This window comes from Oncorhynchus keta, chromosome 11, assembly GCF_023373465.1.
Source record: "Oncorhynchus keta strain PuntledgeMale-10-30-2019 chromosome 11, Oket_V2, whole genome shotgun sequence".
Classification (NCBI taxonomy): Eukaryota; Metazoa; Chordata; class Actinopteri; order Salmoniformes; family Salmonidae; genus Oncorhynchus; species Oncorhynchus keta.
In genome coordinates this window covers 4,445,009-4,453,305 of record NC_068431.1, presented here as the reverse complement: position 1 = coordinate 4,453,305, position 8,297 = coordinate 4,445,009, and the positions used below count along the sequence as shown (strand labels likewise).

Sequence of the window (8,297 nt, the reverse complement as noted above, 5' to 3'; positions counted from 1 at the left end):
CCTCTGTGGTTCAGAGAACGCGCCCTAACATAGACACTTACTATTTATTATACATAGACACTTGTTAGGGTTGCGTAAATTCGAATCTGGTATCAGGATAAATATAACAATGAGTCACCGATTTTATACTATGTATTTTTTATTAGCTAAGTAATAAATGGCAAATGCAACTTTCGTATATACGGGCTCACTGTAATACCACGCAGGGCAGAACAGAGAACTGACAGGATGTATGTAAGCGGTATTCTTTATACTGTGATAGACAGTTCCAACCCGTCTGTTGGCCTATCACAGTAGAGGCTGGGCGTGGTTTAAACTTTGCTCAGCCTATTGCAGGCGCTCAGGCGGGTCCCCGCCTCTTGGCGCTTCTGTTGATAGATGAAACTTGCTTGTGAAAAACATCCAGGCGCTCATACTCCATACCGTTATCTCGCACCTGGCTCCTGTTATCTAACAAAAGAGCGCTTGTTCTCGCAACACCCGGCTCTGAATGTGCCCCCCTCCCAACTCATTGCACAGTTCCTGTCTTCATGCTACTTTTCCATCATGAGAAAGGCCCACGGCCCTGATACTTTTAACAATGTTTCAAGTCAGCTATGTTGCATGACACATACATACATCCACACAAGCCAACAGATATTCAATCATATATATGGTAACGGCTATAAGGTAAAACACAGGATCCAACACACTGGGAGACCAATTCTTTTAAATATGTGGAAAATCAACTTGTTGTTTTTTTCCGGCGCAACACATAATTACTTTAAAGGTGACTAAAAACGAATTGAATGCAGGTCCCCCCCCCGCCGAAAAAAAGTACAACTTTTTCTAAACTAATTTGAATACAGATCTAAGAAACTATTGGATTGGCTGCCTTCAAATAACGGCAGGGCTGTAATCTGGTACTGCATGTTGAAGGTAGAAATACAATGAATAGAGGATACACAATCTCCGACACTATTCCAATCCATCTGACAGTCATATTGGATCTACACAATAATATATATTTCTATCTGATCATTCAGTTAGTATACATAGCTCCAAGTGTACATGATCAAGTCAAACCAATTAACCATTATAACAATAAAACCATTATTAACAATTATATTTTATATAGATGATACGTTTGAATACAATGCGAAGGTCTCTCTACTCTTTGTCTCTCTACTGTATGTCTCTCTACTGTATGTCTCTCTACTGTATGTCTCTCTACTGTATGTCTCTCTACTGTGTGTCTCTCTACTGTATGTCTCTCTACTGTATGTCTCTCTACTGTATGTCTCTCTACTGTATGTCTCTCTACTGTATGTCTCTCTACTGTATGTCTCTACTGTATGTCTCTCTACTGTATGTCTCTCTACTGTATGTCTCTCTACTGTATGTCTCTACTGTATGTCTCTCTACTGTATGTCTCTACTGTATGTCTCTCTACTGTATGTCTCTACTGTATGTCTCTCTACTGTATGTCTCTATACTGTATGTCTCTCTACTGTATGTCTCTCTACTGTATGTCTCTCTACTGTATGTCTCTCTACTGTATGTCTCTACTGTATGTCTCTCTACTGTATGTCTCACTACTGTATGTCTCTCTACTGTATGTCTCTCTACTGTAGGTCTCTCTACTGTATGTCTCTCTACTGTATGTCTCTCTACTGTATGTCTCTCTACTGTTTGTCTCTCTACTGTAGGTCTCTCTACTGTAGGTCTCTACTGTATGTCTCTCTACTGTATGTCTCTCTACTGTATGTCTCTCTACTGTTTGTCTCTCTACTGTATGTCTCTATACTGTATGTCTCTCTACTGTATGTCTCTCTACTGTATGTCTCTCTACTGTATGTCTCTCTACTGTATGTCTCTACTGTATGTCTCTCTACTGTATGTCTCTCTACTGTGTGTCTCTCTACTGTATGTCTCTACTGTATGTCTCTACTGTTTGTCTCTCTACTGTATGTCTCTCTACTGTGTGTCTCTCTACTGTTTGTCTCTCTACTGTATGTCTCTCTACTGTCTCTCTACTGTATGTCTCTCTACTGTATGTCTCTCTACTGTATGTCTCTCTACTGTTTGTCTCTCTACTGTATGTCTCTCTACTGTATGTCTCTCTACTGTATGTCTCTCTACTGTTTGTCTCTCTACTGTGTGTCTCTCTACTGTATGTCTCTCTACTGTATGTCTCTCTACTGTATGTCTCTCTACTGTGTGTCTCTCTACTGTATGTCTCTCTACTGTATGTCTCTCTACTGTATGTCTCTCTACTGTATGTCTCTCTACTGTATGTCTCTCTACTGTATGTCTCTCTACTGTATGTCTCTCTACTGTTTGTCTCTCTACTGTTTGTCTCTCTACTGTTTGTCTCTCTACTGTGTGTCTCTCTACTGTGTGTCTCTCTACTGTATGTCTCTCTACTGTATGTCTCTCTACTGTGTGTCTCTCTACTGTGTGTCTCTCTACTGTATGTCTCTCTACTGTATGTCTCTCTACTGTATGTCTCTCTACTGTATGTCTCTCTACTGTATGTCTCTCTACTGTATGTCTCTCTACTGTATGTCTCTCTACTGTTTGTCTCTCTACTGTATGTCTCTCTACTGTATGTCTCTCTACTGTATGTCTCTCTACTGTGTGTCTCTCTACTGTATGTCTCTCTACTGTGTGTCTCTCTACTGTATGTCTCTCTACTGTATGTCTCTCTACTGTATGTCTCTCTACTGTATGTCTCTCTACTGTATGTCTCTCTACTGTGTGTCTCTCTACTGTATGTCTCTCTACTGTGTGTCTCTCTACTGTGTGTCTCTCTACTGTATGTCTCTCTACTGTATGTCTCTCTACTGTATGTCTCTCTACTGTATGTCTCTCTACTGTATGTCTCTCTACTGTTTGTCTCTCTACTGTATGTCTCTACTGTATGTCTCTCTACTGTATGTCTCTCTACTGTATGTCTCTCTACTGTGTGTCTCTCTACTGTATGTCTCTCTACTGTATGTCTCTCTACTGTATGTCTCTCTACTGTATGTCTCTACTGTATGTCTCTCTACTGTATGTCTCTATACTGTATGTCTCTCTACTGTATGTCTCTACTGTATGTCTCTCTACTGTATGTCTCTCTACTGTGTCTCTCTACTGTATGTCTCTCTACTGTATGTCTCTACTGTATGTCTCTACTGTATGTCTCTCTACTGTATGTCTCTACTGTGTCTCTCTACTGTATGTCTCTACTGTATGTCTCTCTACTGTATGTCTCTCTACTGTTTGTCTCTCTACTGTATGTCTCTCTACTGTATGTCTCTCTACTGTATGTCTCTCTACTGTATGTCTCTCTACTGTTTGTCTCTCTACTGTGTGTCTCTCTACTGTGTGTCTCTCTACTGTATGTCTCTCTGCTGTGTGTCTCTCTACTGTATGTCTCTCTACTGTATGTCTCTCTACTGTATGTCTCTCTACTGTATGTCTCTCTACTGTATGTCTCTCTACTGTATGTCTCTCTGCTGTGTGTCTCTATACTGTTTGTCTCTCTACTGTATGTCTCTCTACTGTATGTCTCTCTACTGTATGTCTCTCTACTGTATGTCTCTCTACTGTGTGTCTCTCTACTGTATGTCTCTCTACTGTATGTCTCTCTACTGTGTGTCTCTCTACTGTATGTCTCTACTGTATGTCTCTCTACTGTATGTCTCTCTACTGTTTGTCTCTCTACTGTATGTCTCTCTACTGTGTGTCTCTCTACTGTATGTCTCTCTACTGTATGTCTCTCTACTGTATGTCTCTCTACTGTGTGTCTCTCTACTGTATGTCTCTCTACTGTATGTCTCTACTGTATGTCTCTCTACTGTATGTCTCTCTACTGTATGTCTCTACTGTATGTCTCTCTACTGTGTGTCTCTACTGTATGTCTCTCTACTGTGTCTCTCTACTGTATGTCTCTACTGTATGTCTCTACTGTATGTCTCTCTACTGTATCTCTCTACTGTATGTCTCTCTACTGTATGTCTCTACTGTTTGTCTCTCTACTGTATGTCTCTCTACTGTATGTCTCTCTACTGTATGTCTCTACTGTGTCTCTACTGTATGTCTCTCTACTGTTTGTCTCTACTGTGTGTCTCTCTACTGTATGTCTCTCTACTGTATGTCTCTCTACTGTGTCTCTCTACTGTATGTCTCTCTACTGTATGTCTCTACTGTATGTCTCTATACTGTATGTCTCTATACTGTATGTCTCTATACTGTATGTCTCTATACTGTATGTCTCTACTGTATGTCTCTACTGTATGTCTCTCTACTGTATGTCTCTACTGTATGTCTCTCTACTGTGTGTCTCTCTACTGTATGTCTCTCTACTGTATGTCTCTCTACTGTATGTCTCTCTACTGTATGTCTCTACTGTATGTCTCTACTGTATGTCTCTCTACTGTATGTCTCTCTACTGTATGTCTCTCTACTGTATGTCTCTACTGTATGTCTCTCTACTGTATGTCTCTATACTGTGTGTCTCTCTACTGTATGTCTCTACTGTATGTCTCTATACTGTTTGTCTCTCTACTGTATGTCTCTCTACTGTTTGTCTCTCTACTGTGTGTCTCTACTGTATGTCTCTACTGTATGTCTCTCTACTGTATGTATCTCTACTGTTTGTCTCTCTACTGTATGTCTCTCTACTGTATGTCTCTCTACTGTTTGTCTCTCTACTGTATGTCTCTCTACCAAATCAAATCAAATTTATTTATATAGCCCTTCGTACATCAGCTGATATCTCAAAGTGCTGTACAGAAACCCAGCCTAAAACCCCAAACAGCAAACAATGCAGGTGTAAAAGCACAGTGGCTAGGAAAAACTCCCTAGAAAGGCCAAAACCTAGGAAGAAACCTAGAGAGGAACCGGGCTATGTGGGGTGGCCAGTCCTCTTCTGGCTGTGCCGGGTAGAGATTATAACAGAACATGACCAAGATGTTCAAATGTTCATAAATGACCAGCATGGTCGAATAATAATAAGGCAGAACAGTTGAAACTGGAGCAGCAGCACAGTCAGGTGGACTGGGGACAGCAAGGAGCCTTCATGTCAGGTAGTCCTGGGGCACGGTCCTAGGGCTCAGGTCAGTTGAAACTGGAGCAGGAGCATGGCCAGGTGGACTGGGGACAGCAAGGAGTCCTCATGTCAGGTAGTCCTGGGACATGGTCCTAGGGCTCAGGTCCTCCGAGAGAGAGAAAGAAAGAGAGAAGGAGACTAGAGAGTAGATTCACACAGGACACCGAATAGGACAGGAGAAGTACTCCAGATATTCCATGACACATAAACTACTGCAGCATAAATACTGGAGGCTGAGACAGGAGGGGTCAGGAGACACTGTGGCCCCATCCGAGGACACCCCGGACAGGCCAAACAGGAAGGATATAACCCCACCCACTTTGCCAAAGCACATCCCCCACACCACTAGAGGGATATCTTCAACCACCAACTCTACTGTATGTCTCTCTGCTGTATGTCTCTGCTGTGTGTCTCTCTACTGTATGTCTCTCTACTGTATGTCTCTCTACTGTTTGTCTCTCTACTGTATGTCTCTCTACTGTATGTCTCTCTACTGTTTGTCTCTCTACTGTGTGACTGTATGTCTCTCTACTGTATGTCTCTCTACTGTGTCTCTACTGTATGTCTCTCTACTGTATGTATCTCTACTGTTTGTCTCTCTACTGTATGTCTCTCTACTGTATGTCTCTCTGCTGTGTGTCTCTATACTGTTTGTCTCTCTACTGTATGTCTCTCTACTGTATGTCTCTCTACTGTATGTCTCTCTACTGTATGTCTCTCTACTGTATGTCTCTCTACTGTATGTCTCTCTACTGTATGTCTCTCTACTGTGTGTCTCTCTACTGTATGTCTCTCTACTGTATGTCTCTCTACTGTATGTCTCTCTACTGTATGTCTCTCTACTGTATGTCTTTCTACTGTGTGTCTCTACTGTATGTCTCTCTACTGTATGTATCTCTACTGTATGTCTCTCTACTGTATGTCTCTCTACTGTGTGTCTCTACTGTATATCTCTCTACTGTGTGTCTCTACTGTATGTCTCTACTGTATGTCTTTCACTGTGTGTCTCTACTGTACACTGTATGTCTCTCTACTGTATGTCTCTCTACTGTATGTCTCTCTACTGTATGGCTCTACTGTATGTCTCTCTACTGTGTGTCTCTACTGTATGTCTTCTACTGTATGTCTCTACTGTATGTCTCTCTACTGTATGTCTCTACTGTATGTCTCTCTACTGTATGTCTCTACTGTGTCTCTCTACTGTATGTCTCTACTGTATGTCTCTCTACTGTATGTCTCTACTGTATGTCTCTCTACTGTATGTCTCTACTGTATGTCTCTCTACTGTATGTCTCTCTACTGTATGTCTCTACTGTGTGTCTCTACTGTATGTCTCTCTACTGTATGTCTCTACTGTATGTCTCTCTACTGTATGTCTCTCTACTGTATGTCTCTACTGTATGTCTCTCTACTGTATGTCTCTCTACTGTATGTCTCTACTGTATGTCTCTATACTGTGTGTCTCTATACTGTATGTCTCTCTACTGTATGTCTCTCTACTGTATGTCTCTCTACTGTATGTCTCTCTACTGTATGTCTCTACTGTGTGTCTCTACTGTATCTCTCTACTGTATGTCTCTCTACTGTATGTCTCTACTGTATGTCTCTACTGTATGTCTCTCTACTGTATGTCTCTACTGTATGTCTCTCTACTGTATGTCTCTCTACTGTGTGTCTCTACTGTATGTCTCTCTACTGGTCCACTCACTGTATGTCTCTACTGTATGTCTCTCTACTGTATGTCTCACTACTGTATGTCTCTACTGTATGTCTCTCTACTGTATGTCTCACTACTGTATGTCTCTCTACTGTATGTCTCTATACTGTGTGTCTCTCTACTGTATGTCTCACTACTGTATGTCTCTCTACTGTATGTCTCTATACTGTGTGTCTCTCTACTGTATGTCTCTATACTGTATGTCTCTACTGTATGTCTCTCTACTGTATGTCCCGTGCACCTCACTAACTTAACTCTTGACATGCCCATGTGGATATTTCCATGTCCAGCAGTGATTGATTTAGAACTGTCCTGTGTAAATTCATCAACTTAAGCTAGATGACTCATCATATGTATAAACCAGTAATTAGGCAGGCAGGCAGGCAGGCAGGCAGGCAGGCAGGCAAAGAAGGATGTGCTTATACACTGAGTATACAAACCAACTCTTTCCATGATATAGACTGACCAGGTGAATCCAGGTGAAATATATGATCCCTTATTAAGGTCACCTGTTAAATCCACTTCAATCAGTGTAGATGAAGAGGAGGAGACGGGTTAAAGATGAAGGGGAGGAGACAGGTGAAAGAAGAAGGGGAGGAGACAGGTGAAAGATGAAGAGGAGGAGACAGGTGAAAGAAGGACCTTTAAGCATTGAGACAATTGAGACATGGATTGTGTATGTGTGTCATTCAGAGGGTGAATGGGCAAGACAAAAGATTTAAGCGCCTTTGAACAGGGTATGGTAGTAGGTACCAGGCGCTCCGGTTTGTGTCAAGAACTGCAACGCTGCTGGGTTTTTCACTCCCAACAGTTTCCCGTGTGTATCAAGAATGGTCCACCACCCAAAGGACATCCAGCCAACATGACACAACTGTGGGAAGCGTTGGAGTCAACATGGACCAGCATCCCTGTGGAACACTTTCAACACCTTGTAGTCCGTGACCTGACGAATTGAGGCTGTTGTGAGGTCAAAAGGGGTGTAACTCAACATTAGGAAGTTCTTTTCTCCTTTGTATAATGTTTAATTGTCAGTTTCTAGACCGTTTCTAATGGGATGCGATATGACGTGGTTTCTTGTGTAGATCCCAGGTAAGAAGATCACCAAGCTGTGGGTTCCTGATGAGGAGGTGTCTTCTGAAACACTGACCAAGGTTGGTACACAACCTCCCAGACCTTAAAACCTCTCCTCACTTATTATATCCTCTCTGTCTCTGTACAACTTCCCAGACCTTAACCTCTCCTCACTTATTACATCCTCTCTGTCTCTGTACAACCTCCCAGACCTTAACATCTCCTTACTGTGAGTGGACCAAGGTTGGTACACAACCTCCCAGACCTTAACATCTCCTTACTGTGAGTGGGCCAAGGTTGCTCTGAATTGGAAAGGTGGATAAACGAGTCAGGAGCAGGTTTTCTTATATGGAACTAAATTCTCTATTGGCGCTAATTCTTTCTTCTCAAATACTCCTTTCTGTCTCCCCTCTCTGCCGGCTCCGTCCTCTC

General features: G+C 42.0%; 1 protein-coding gene across 1 annotated transcript in view; it reads right to left on the bottom strand.

Annotated features, from left to right (window-relative positions):
* Positions 1 to 1,243, bottom strand: part of LOC127933019 (NEDD4-binding protein 2-like 1) — a 31,065-nt gene extending 29,822 nt beyond the window's left edge. The window contains exon 1 of the mRNA XM_052529210.1: positions 1 to 1,243. This exon is cut by the window's left edge and continues 132 nt beyond it. The gene's annotated coding sequence lies outside the window, so the exon portion shown is untranslated.
* Positions 1,244 to 8,297: the final 7,054 nt, after the last annotated feature.